We start from the raw sequence: 12,477 nt of genomic DNA on the forward strand, positions 1-12,477 counted from the left end.
ATGGAATGGGTGGGATGCTCCCCACCCCCGAATTCCCACGGGGACTCCAGCCACGCCTGGGCTTGCTTCTCGGGGCTCTTCTGGGGGCCTGGAGCATGAGCTGGTGAGTGACACTGACCACAGGGTGTGGCTGCAACAACCCACTCAGCCCTCCGGCTGTCAGGGGCACACACCTGGGGAAACAGGCTCAGTGACAATGGTTGAGTCATGAAGGGATGTCCAGTGGGCACATGTCACCTGATATCCGCCTGATACATGGACACATGCATGGGGGGCGGGGACCTGCTGCAACCCTCGCTGCCTCTTTCAGCCCCTCTCTGTCTTCCTGGCTGTGTCTCTCTGTGTCCTCTTCTCTTACGTTTCTTTGCCTGTTTCTCACCGTCTCCTGCCTCTATTTTTAACTCGGACAGCCATGAGAACTCACTTCCGGGGGGGAAGCCGTCTGAGCCGGCCCAGAGCTGGGCACAGCCGTTTTCCAATAAACACAAAATGAAATCAGAAGGCTGGTTCCAGGTTTGGGCTCAGTAGGGAAAAGGGGCAAAAATAGAGCAGGGAGAAGAAGAAAGGAAGAGAATGTATGTCAGGGGCGGGACCATTCACAGTCCATCCCCCCAAACTGGTAGATACAGAGGGGGTCACTCCAGGCCCCTCTCCTGCTGGCCCGGCCCCCAGTGCCCTTTGCAGCCTCCAGTCCTGCTGTGCTGTCTCCGTGCCCTGGCCCCTTCCCCAGGCACCCCGGTGCCCCCTGCAGCAGGAGCCTAGGTGGCCAAGGGGACTATTGTAGGAAATTAGGCAGCTCTGCTCCCCACACATGTGTATTTGCACCCCTTCTTTGGCATGGGACCTGGGGCTCTCCTGGGAATGCTGGCTCACACAGAGGGGCCTGAAGGTCCCGGTGGTGCTGGGAGCCAGGCAGGCAGGAGGGGCTCTGAGGCCCCAGAGAGGAAGGAATCAGTTGGCCCTGGAGTCTGGGTGGTGGGCTGCTTCTGGGTCTGACCCCCTCAGCTCCCTGGGGGATGTTGCTACCTCAGGGCACAAAGATGCAAGGGGCCTGACCGAGAGAGCCACCCCGTTGGGAGGCATCTCCCTGGGGGACATTTCAGGCCAAGATGCAGGATATTTCTGGGCCCCCTAGAGACTTGCAGGATGCTGGGGACATGGTGTTATGGCATCTGGAATTCCTGCTCGCTGGGAGGTTTGAGCTGCCCAGAGCCAGGCCCTATGTCACTGGGGTGATGGCCCAACGGCTCACACGTGTTCTTTTTGCCCCACATTCCATCCCTTTTCTGGAGCCCAAATCCTCCTGGTCCTTCACGCTGGCTCATATGTCACCTCCTGTGGCCACCTGTGACCCCTTGCACTGCAACTTACTTGTCCCCTGGGAGTCTCAAGGACCCCAAGACTATCTCCTATCCCATCTGCTCCTGGGGGCGGGGGTGTGTGTGTGAAGGAACTGAGAGAGACAGGTGGAGAGCAGCAGAGACAGAGGCAGGGGACTCAGACCCCCCTTGTCAGCCTCCCTGGTCACTCTCAACCTAACCCAGAGAAGGCCACACACAGAAGACATGGTGACTCAGAGGAGGGGCTGACCCCTGTACATCACTTACTGGACACCAGGCACTGGCCTGGACAATTCACATATGTGAACCCCAAAATCCTTGGGCAATCCCATGATTAGCCTCATTTACAGATGAAAAAATAGAGGCTTGAAACGTGCCAGCAGGACAGTAAACACGGGATGGGAACCCAGCTTGGGGGTCAAGGAAGAGCCTCAGACTTGGCTGGAGGGGCAGGGCTGGAGGGGAGGGGACTGCAGGGGTGCCCAGTTCTCTGACCCCTGCCCCTGATCTGGGCAGAAGCCAGGGTGGTCCCCTCACCATCCCCCACTCCCACCCCCAGTTTCCTCTGTGGAAGGATGAGGCAGGGCGTTTCCACTCCTTTCGGGAAGGTTCAGAAGGTTAATGAGGGCAACGCACGGAACCCCATTCAGGGGGATGAACTTCTGGGCAGAGCGGAACCTGGGCCTGGGCTGAGGGCCAAGGGTGTGGTGGGCGAGAGCCCGATGGTCCCGGAGCTGACTGCCCACTGCCCCAGGGCCACAGCCTCTCTGGCCAGCCCCCACCCAGGTAAGGGTCTGAGGATGCCCCTGACGTTGAGCGGAGGGAGGCCTTCTCTGTATGACAGGGAAGGAGACCCCTTTCCTTCCCACGTGGACCGCTCCAGCCTGGGCTGTTTGGGGCGGTGTGGCCGAGGTGGCCTTGGTTGTCCCCAGGTGGCCTGCTTTGAGCGTAAGGCTCCATTGGCCAGAGTGAGGGGAAGAACAGGTTCTGAGTCCCACATGGACCCTGAAGGGACACCAGGCCCGAGCTGAGGCCCTAAGAAGTCAAAAGCTGCCCCTGTGCTGAGATGACCTTGAGCAGACACCTCCAGGCTCAGTCCCCAGAGGAGGCCTTTGTCTATGGGCCATTCCCCCCCTTTCTGTGGGTCCTGGCTGCCCTTGTCCTCCTGGGCTTTGAGCTGTCCCTGTCCCATGAGGGAAGGTGGCTAGGACAGTGGTCAGCAAACGCATTAGTCAACAGAGCCAAATACCAACAGTACAACGATTGAAATTTCTTTTGAGAGCCACATTTTTTAAACTTAAACTATATAGGTAGGTACATTGTTATTAACCTACCTAAATAGTTTAAGTACTGTTAATATTTGGCGCCTCCCCCACGCTGCGTCTCCCGTCGCCCGACCAACCGAGACCCCCCACTTCTTCTAACACCACTTCTTCAAAATAGACTCGCCCAGGCTGAAAACCGGCTTCTGCGCATGGGCCACGAAGTTTCAATCGCACTGTACGTGCGCGCCCGCACATGGTATTTTGTGGAAGAGCCACACTCAAGGGGCCAAAGAGCCGCATGTGGCTCGCGAGCCGCGGTTTGCTGACCACTGGGCTAGGACACCGGGACACACCCCAGGTGACAGTCCTGAAGGCCAGGAGAGCAGACCTCAGTCTCCAGGAAGAGAGTGCTGCGTCTCCTTGTTGACCAACCCAGCTGGCCCTTCAGCTGGGAGAGGGGGGCCTGGCCCACAGGAGTGGCAGGCGCGAGGTCAGGACGGCCATCTTGCTCTGCCAAACGAGGCTGAGGAATCTGGAGTTTCCGCTCCTGGGCTCCTGGAGGGAAATGGAGGCGACCTGGTGGGCCCACTGGTGAGATGGGGGCAGGTGTGAAACGCTGGGGCAGGGGGGTAAGAATCGACCTGCTTAGGACTCAGCCAGGGGCCCAGCAGTTCTGCTCATGGTTCCCCTGAGAGTGTCCCCCGGATGACTCACACTCAAGACTGTCAGCAGCCTTATTCCCAACAGCCCCAAGCTGGACACAGTACAGATGTCCACTCAGGATGAAGGGGCCAGCAAACGGTGGAGGGCACTGCATCCGCACTGTAGAACACATTCAGCAATGAAGGCGACTGGACCGTTGCTGCCTACAGTCACAGTCACGTGGGGATGTCCTGGCCGCTCTTATGCTGAGGAGGAGAAGCCTGGCACAGAGGAATACCCGGGCCTAACCCGCTTTATTGCACCTCAGCGACCCTGCGTTGTTTACAACCTGAAGGTTTCTGGCCACCCGGCGCCAGGCAGGTCCACCAGCACCATTTCCCCACAGGCTCGGAGGATGGTCGGCATCTTTTCGCACCAGCAGCTGTGGGAGTGAGAAGGGGATGGCAGCTGGGGAGCTCTGCCAGAGGGGCTGTTGGATGTGAAGGGTGGACAGGAACTGTCTGAGAGGAGTGAGGCTGGGGACCAGGAGCCACTTCCACCTCCTGTGGCTCCAACTTTCACCCCAAGGCTCTGGTTCCTGTCATCCCAGCCGGGTTCTGCCTGGAGCTGGAGCAGGGAGGCTGTGGCGCCAGAAGGCACGACAGGTTTATGTTCCAGCTGCAGCCACACTGGCCCCAGGCCAGGTCCCCTATCTGGCACACGTACATCCTCTCCCCTTCGAGCCGGAGAGGCTCGGCGTGTGCGTGCCCTTCTGAGGTCTGGTGACGTCAGCATGCTCCATTCACAGCTACTCGGGGTCGGGGGTGATGCAGCCACCATCGCCCCACTTTACAGATGAAGCAAATGAGGCCCAGAGAGACTGCGTTACTTGCTTGCAGTCACACAGCAGGCTCTATTGTAATAGAGGAGCCAGGATTTGAACTCGGGGGGCTGGTTCAGGGGCTCCCCCTCTTCACTGTGGGCCTCGGTTTTAAAGCTGTATTCAATCCTATCTGTCTAAATGGGACAGGTGGGGGTGTCAGGATTGGCAGGGCGGGGGCAGCTGGGCACAGAATGCCTCTCAGCCTGCCCCCTCCAGGCTTCTCACAGTGGCTGAGTCCAGTCTTCTTGGCCACTGCTGTCACTCAGCCAGGGCTCCCTGTGGCGTTGGGTTTAGTGCGGACTCCGGAGCCCAGCATTTGCAGGCCCATAGCTGGGCCCCTCTGACCTTTGTGTGGGGGCTGCCGTCGAGGCTTGGCACTGGCAGGACAGGCACTGGCAGCCACCGTCTGACAGGGAGGGGTGGGAGGATGGCACGAGGAGGCCTTTCCTCTGGGCAGGGACAGGTTCCCCCCAGAGGGCCCCTGGGCACGGGGCTTCCAGCTCAGTAAAACCCCTGAGGAGGGAAGCATTGGATCCAAAATATTAAAACCACAACATGTTTAAAAATAGTCGCAGTTTACTTCAATATCTCCTAAATGTAGCACCGTGCCGGCTTCCTCCACTGCGAGATTTAGTATTTTACAGCGTGTCACTGGGTATGAAAACAATTTGTAGGTCACATTTTCTCACTCGGTAAGAATCCCCAAGTTCCCAAGAATGCGTGATGTTTGCAGAGAAATCAAGGCCAGCAGTAAATCAAACTAGTTGCTTGTCCTCAACCAGCTTCAAAAGCTACGTTATAAAAATCTCTTCAAATATTTTTACAGCCAAAACAAAAACAAAACCTCATATAAAGTTGGGATATATTTGCATTTTGGGGGGGGTAAAAAATACATAATATAAAATTTACCTTCTTAACCACTTTCAACTGTACAGTTGACACATGGTGCAATATACAGATCTTTTGTGCAACAGATCTCCAGAACTTTCTCATCTTGCAAAACCGAAACCCTCTGCCCATTAAATAACAATTCTCCATTCTCCCTCCCTCAGGCTAGAACCCTGGCAACCACCATTCTGCTTCCTACTTCTCTGAGTTTTGTTACTCTAGGTATCACATATAAGCGGAATCAGGCAGCATTTGTCTTTTTGTGAACAGCTTATTTCATCAGCATGATGTCCTCAAGGTTAATTCATGTTGTAGTGGGAACCCGGATTTCCTTCTTTTTTAAAGCTGTAGTAGTCTATTATATATGTGTGTGTGTGTGTGTCCTACATGTTCTTCACCCATTCTACCTCTTGGCAACTGTGAAAAATGCTACAATGAACACGAGTGTGCAAATATCTCTTTGAGACCCTGTTTTGCATATATACTCAGAAGTGGGATTTATAATTCTATTTTTAATCTGTTGAGGAACCTAATATGAGTGCATGTTTATTTATTTCTACTTCTATTGAGATATAATTAATACATAACATTGTATTAGTTTGAGGTGCACAACATAATTCGGTATATGCATATATTGTGAAATGATTACCGCAAGTTTAGTTAATGTCCATGACCTCATATTGTCACTTTTTTTTCTTGTGATGAGAACTTTTAAGATCTACTCTCTTAGCAACTTTCAAATATACATTACAGTATTATTAACTATAGTCACATCTCCAGGACTTACTTATCTTTTAGCTGAAAGTTTATAACTTTTAAGCCTTTTTTAAAAAATAATTTTTTTAAATTGATTTCAGAGAGGAAGGGAGAGGGAGAGAGAGAGGGAAACATCAATGATGACAGAGAATCATTGATTGGCCTCCTGCACGCCCCACACTGGGGATTGAGCCTGCAACCCAGGCATATGCCCCGATTGGGAATCAAACTGTGACCTCCTGGTTCATAGGTCAACGCTCAACCACTGAGCCATGCCGGCCGGGCTGGAAGTTTGTAACTTTTGACCCCCAGCACCCATTTCTCCCTCTCCCCACCAGCCGTGGTACATCTTTAAATGTTTATTGGGGTGTGGAGTGGAGCTCAGGCTGATGGGCAAGGCCTACAGTGTACAAGTTCAGGAGTTCCCAGAGTAAAACTTTATTTTTCTATCATTCAATGTAATATTTATTTATTTATTTAAAGTTATTGGCGTGACATTGATCAACATGAACATATAGGTTTCAGGTGTGGGTTCTTATGTTACAAGATCTGTATATTGCACCATGTGTCCACCATTCAAAGTCAAATCTTCTCCCCTCCCCTTATGGCGACTATAGTTAATAATACATACATTCCGCTGTGTGTATGAACCACATCTTCTTTATCCAGTCCTCTATCGCAGGACACTTTGTTTCCTGCACAGCAAGAGAAGCTGACAGCAAAACAAAGAGACAGCCGACCAGATGGGAGATAATACTTGCAAGCAGTAGTTCTGACAAAGGTTTAATTTCCAAAAAATATAAAGAACTCATAGGTCCAGCCAAAGTGGCTCAGTGGTTCAGTGTTGACCTATGAACCAGGAGGTCACGATTCGATTCCTGGTTAGGGCATATGCCCGAGTTGAGGGCTCAATCCCCAGGGTGGGGCGTACAGGAGGCAGCCAATCAATGATTCCCTCTCATCATTGATGTTCCTATCTCTCTCTCTGAAATCAATAAAAATATATTTTTTTAAAAAGAATAGAGCTACCATATGACCCAGCAATTCCTCTCATGAGTATATACCAGAAAAACTAGAAACCATGTATTCCCAAAGACATATGCGCCCCTATGTTCATTGCAGCATGATTCATGGTGGCCATGATTCATGGTGGGAACATTCAATGTAATCTTGATTGAATCTTCATTTCTCATCCCAGGCAATATGGCATCTGACCCCTTCCTGGGGTAGTACCCAAGGGACTCCCTCTTGTTGGAGGCTCTTCCCCGCCCCAGTGGAGGCTGGAGCGGGAGGTAACTGGTCCTTCCCAAGCTCCTCATGCTCACAGACCCAGACTCTGCAGCTCAAACACGACTTCCTTTCTGCGTTACTGATCTGCTGTGAAGCTCAGCACATGTTGAAACTCAAGACCTGCTCCTGTCCTGTGCCGGGAGCGTCATGATTTTCATGAGCCCCAGGCACTTTTGGTTAGTGTGAATCAAGATATTAAATGTATATTTTACAACTACTTTGATATAAAGATGAATACAATCCAGGATGGGTTCATTGTTACGTATTCATTACTATCATACTCATTTTTCTTTCTGATTCTAAAAGAAGTGAAAACATATTTGTGGGTCCCCAAAAATATCATACGGAAAGGGATATTCCATTCAACTGACCACATGGGTGAGAGACACAAGATGTTCAGGGTGGGAAGGAGACCCATATGCTAGCGCTTCAAATTCCAAGTCACTGCATTCCCAGCACCCAAGTCCATCCATGTCACTCCGCTGTCCGAACCCTGTGCAGGAAAACATCCAAGCTCTTTCTTGGCAGTCAAGGTCCTTCATTGCGGGTCCCTATCTGTTTTTACAGTCTCATGGTCCACAAGCTTTCGACACCTCCCTCTTGGCGAGGGCCAAAGACACCTTCATCACACCTGCACACTTTTGCCCAGGCTGCTCCCACCTCGACCACCTCATGCACATGTGTCCCATCGTGCTCAAATGTCACTGGCTCTCTCTCTCCCTTACATTCCTCACTCTCTCTATATTCCTCACTCATGTCTCTGCTCTGGCACTTAAACACCCTGCGACCTCCATCTCTTCCCTTCAACTACGAACCCCTTGAGGGCAGGAACCATAGTGAGTTTTTCTCTGGATCCCCAGCGCCTGGCACACAGCAGGTACTCAATGAATGCAGAATACATAAGCCGATGACTGAATTAATGAGTGAGGAGATAGAAAAGTCTGCTGAGCAAAGGGATCCCTTCTGTTTATGCTCCGTCCCCCCCCCCAACAAATGGAGGGTCTAGGCCGATGATGGAGCCAGGCTGAGCTCCCCTCCAGACCTGCCCTCTGACTCACCCCCTCCCCAGAGGCTGGTTTCCGGGAACGTGCTGGACGCTTGGCTCGCCTCCTGGCTGAATCCTCTGTGTTGACTATGTTCTGCCCCAGAAATCCTCGTGTTTAGAGGCTGTGCTTCCAGGCCATGGGGCCAGGGATGAGCAATGCGGAGGTAAGGACCTCAGGTGTCACGGGGATGAGGTGGGGCAGGAGCCTGAGACCCACCGGCAGCCTCCCTTCCTTCTAAAGTGGAGCTCGGTGCAGGATGCTGGGCACAACCCAGGACTCCCAGGGAAATGGGGTGACCGCATCTACCTCACAGGTTGTCATGAGAACCAACTGAGAAAACTATGTGGGCTTCTGGAGTCCAGGTGGCATCAAGTGGGTGCTAAACAAATGTCAACTGGGGTGCAACGTGGTGAAATTCAAGACCATGCAGTGAATACGGTCCCTCTGGAATGCCCAGCACCTGAACCCCTTTCCTCTGCCAGGTCTCCTCCTTTCCTCCACCTGATCTCTGAGGGAGACCCGCCCCCCGCACACACACACAAAACTGGTGAGGCTGTCCCAGCCTCCCATGATGAGGGCGTGCAGCAGCCAGCAGTTGTAGGCAGCACCTGGTGTCCAGTGCTGGTGTGAGGTGAGGGGTCTGTGGCCAGGGCTGGCACCAAGCCACTTCAGACATATGATTTGAGGCATTGTTTGTGGCCGGGTGTGGCCTTTGGGCTGGCTCTTTGGCCCGACCAGAGAGTCTCGATAGCCTTCTAACGAACCTCTTTCTGTTTAACTTAGTTGGAACTGGTTTCTGTTTTTTAGAACTGGAAACAGGGAAGTGTGACCCAACAAAGCCAAGGGGATTGTGGGTATCATTGAAGGTCTAGTGCCCAGAAGAAGACAGGGTTTGATCTGTTCATACCTGCTCTGTACAGCACAGAGCACAGCAGGGAGGCCCAGCCCCCAACCTCACTCTGGAAGCTACTACACTCCAGAAGGGAACATGACAAAGTAGAGGCTGCCTAGGGGACAACAACCTGGTCAGTGTGGGGTCTAAACTCATTGCAGGGCAGGGGGAAGGGACATGGAGCTTGGAGCTGAGTAGGCTGAAGGCTTTGGAAGAACAGCCATGGTCCTTTGGTTTAGGCTCCAAGAGCCACTCTGGAAGTTCAGTGGGAGAGCGAACTTATGTGCAAAATGATGTGGGAGCCCAGGCGTTGGTCACAGCTGGGATAGTGAGGAGATAGACAGATTTGCCTTTGGAGGAGGTAAGCTCGCCAGCACGGGAGATAAGCAAGAACTGCATCCTGAAGCAGACAAAAGGAAGCCCGTCTGGTCTTCCCTGGCTTGGCCGTGGCGGGTGTGTCTCCAGGCCGGGTGAAGGGATCAGCCTGCAGCAACACCTGAACACACTAGACTTTCGCAGGGGCCCTCCCTGCCCACCGCCCGCCTCATTATTAGTCTACAGTGGGCGGAGTGAGCTCTCAATCTACAGAAGCTAAAAAGTGTCTTAGTTCCCTGGTGGCCTGGCCCAAAACCAAAAGTGAGGGGTGAGAGAAGAACATACCTGAAGGACAAGGCAGAGGGGCGAATCTCAGTAACCCAGAATGACTGATAATGGCTCTGATAAAACACCTAAAAAATCGCCCTAAGGACCCTGAGCAACCTTTATTTTCCCATTGCTTGGATGATGATCACAGATTGGTGAGGACATGGGGGCAGGGGGTGCCTGTATGTCGGTGGCTGCGTACAATCCTGCAGCAGGAAATTTGGCAAATTCTACAGAAGTCCCTCCCACACATCTTCTGGCCCAGGGATTCCATTTCCTGGAATTTATCCTTCTCCTGTCCTCACTTACGTGCAAAATGTTGTGTGAGCTATATTGTTTGGTGGAAGCAAATGATGACAACCCACTCGTCCACTAACAGGGGACCCATCAAGAGATGATGGTACCGCCCTGGCTGGTGTGGCTCTGTTGGTTGGGTGTAGTCTCGTGCACTGAAAGGTTGCTGGTTGAATTCCCAGTCAGGGCACATGCCCAGGCTGCCATGATCCCTAGTAGGGGGTGTGCAGGAGGCAGCTGATCCATGTTGCGCTCTCACATCAATGTTTCTCTCTCACATAAATATTTCTCTCTCTCCCTCTCTCTCTAAAAATCAATTTAAAAATCTTAAAAAAAAAAAAAGAAAGATGATGGTATGTCCACATGTTGGAAAACTTGGCAAGTGGCAAAGAGCATGAAGGAATTATTTTAAATGTTTTTCTTTTTTTATTGATTTTTAGAGAGAGAAGAATGGAGAATGAGAGAAAGATAGAAATATTGATGAGGGAGAAACCTCACCATTAATCAGCTGCCTCCTGCACAACCCCTGCTTGAGATTGAGCCTGCAACCTGGGCATGTGCCTTGACTGGGAATTGAACCAGTAACCTCTAGGTGCATGGGTCGATGCTCAATCACTGAGTCACACTGGATGGGCGAGGGTACTTTTTACGTATAGACATGCACCACTCTCCAAGATAAAATAAGTGAAACCGTAAGTGCAACCAGTAAACTACTATCCTATACAATAATCCTATATAATAAAAGGGTAATATGCAAATTGACCCTAATGGAGGAACTACTGGTCGCTATGACATGCACTGACTACCAGGGGGCAGACACTCAAAGCAGGAGCTGCCCCCTGGTGGTCAGTCCGCTTCCACAGCGGGAGTTCTGCTCAGCCACAAACTGGGCTGAAGGCTGTGAGCGGAGCAGCGGTGGCCTCCTTGGCAGCGCTAAGGATGTCTGACTGCAGCTTAGGCCTGCTCCCCGTTCCTAAGTTGGCTGGTGGACATCCCCCGAGGAGTCCCGGACTGCTAGAGGGCGCAGACTCGGCTGAGGGATGCCCCGAGTGCATGAATTTTCATGCATCAGGCCTCTAGTCCTATATAATAAAAGGCTAATATGCAAATCCACTGAATGGCTGAAGGACCAGTTGATGACACACACTGACCACCAGGGGCAGATGCTCAATGCAGGAGCTGTCCCCTGGTGGTCAGTGCACTCCCATAGGGGGAGCGCCGCTCAGCCAGAAGCTGGCGAGTACAGCAGTGGTGGCGAACATCCCTCAAGGGCTCCCGGACTGCAAGAGGGTGCAAGATGGGCTGAGGGACCCCCCCTGAGTGCACGAATTTTGTGCACTGGGTCTCTAGTTTGTGTATGAAAGAAAAAAAAAATATGTCTACTGAGGCCTTTGTAGACAGTCTGTCTCCAGAAGGCACAGGAACCAGGAATGGGGAATTTGTGTGGCTGGGAGAGAAGAGAAACTTGACTTCATTTTTCATTGTAAACCATCAATATTTTGAATTTGGTAAAGTGTGCATGTAGAGTATAAATAACAAAATAGGAAGAGAAAGCTGAATGTAACAGAAAACAGGACTGTGCCAGCCGTCAGCATCCCACCTCAGTGTCCCCTGGTACCTACCTTTACAGGTGCCAGTGCTCCCGCTCTGCAGGGAATGAGATGGAACCAGCTCCCTGAACTTCAGGAAGCCTTCAGCATCACTCAGCAGGGGAGTGGCAGAGCGGGTCTGGGACCCCAGTGTGCAGTCATGCTTGGGGCAATGCCCTCCTGGGAAGCCCACTGCCCAGTGCCAGTTACCTCTGCGCCAGCCCTAGGACTGTGATCTCTAGGTGTAGGAGGGAACAACAAAGGAGGGCAGCTCTGGACACAGTCTGGGAGAAGGATCGTGCTCCCGTGAAAAGGCCGAGGTCGAGGTCATGGAGTACTGGGAAGGCCAAGCCTGGCCTGTCTGGGACCAGCTGTGTGACCTCCTGGTAATTTCCCCTTCACACCTGAGCGCCTCCTCCAGGTTTTCCCCTGGGGGATGGAGGAGGTGTAAATGAGATGGTAACTGAGAAAGCCCCCACCTCTGAAGGAGGTTCTCAAAAACAATCCAGGTGCCCTAGTCGGCTTGGTTCAGTGGATAGAGCGTCAGCCTGTGGACCAAAAGGTCCCAGGTTCGATTCTGGCCAAGGGCATGTGCCTGGGTTTCGAGGTCCATCCCTAGTAGGGGGGGTGCAGGAGGCAGCCCATCAATGATTCCCTCTCATCATTGATGTTTCTCTCTCTCCCCTCTCCCTTCTTCTCTGAAATCAATAAAGAAATATATTTTAAAAAAATTATAATAATCCAGGTCTTTCAGGCTCAAATGCCCCAAAGGCTTGGACCCAAATCTCTGGGCTACCCTTGCTCTCGCAGCCTCCTCCTGGGTCCAGGAGGCTCTAACGCAAACAGCAAACACGCATATTGTTTGCTAAAGTCTTCCCACTGCTCCTTGGACGACACCTATGCAGGGCCTCCCACCCACGCGCCGGCCTCGGGTGGCCAGGGCGGTCCCC

The sequence above is a fragment of the Myotis davidii genome, unplaced genomic scaffold, assembly GCF_000327345.1.
Source record: "Myotis davidii unplaced genomic scaffold, ASM32734v1 scaffold726, whole genome shotgun sequence".
Classification (NCBI taxonomy): domain Eukaryota; kingdom Metazoa; phylum Chordata; class Mammalia; order Chiroptera; family Vespertilionidae; genus Myotis; species Myotis davidii.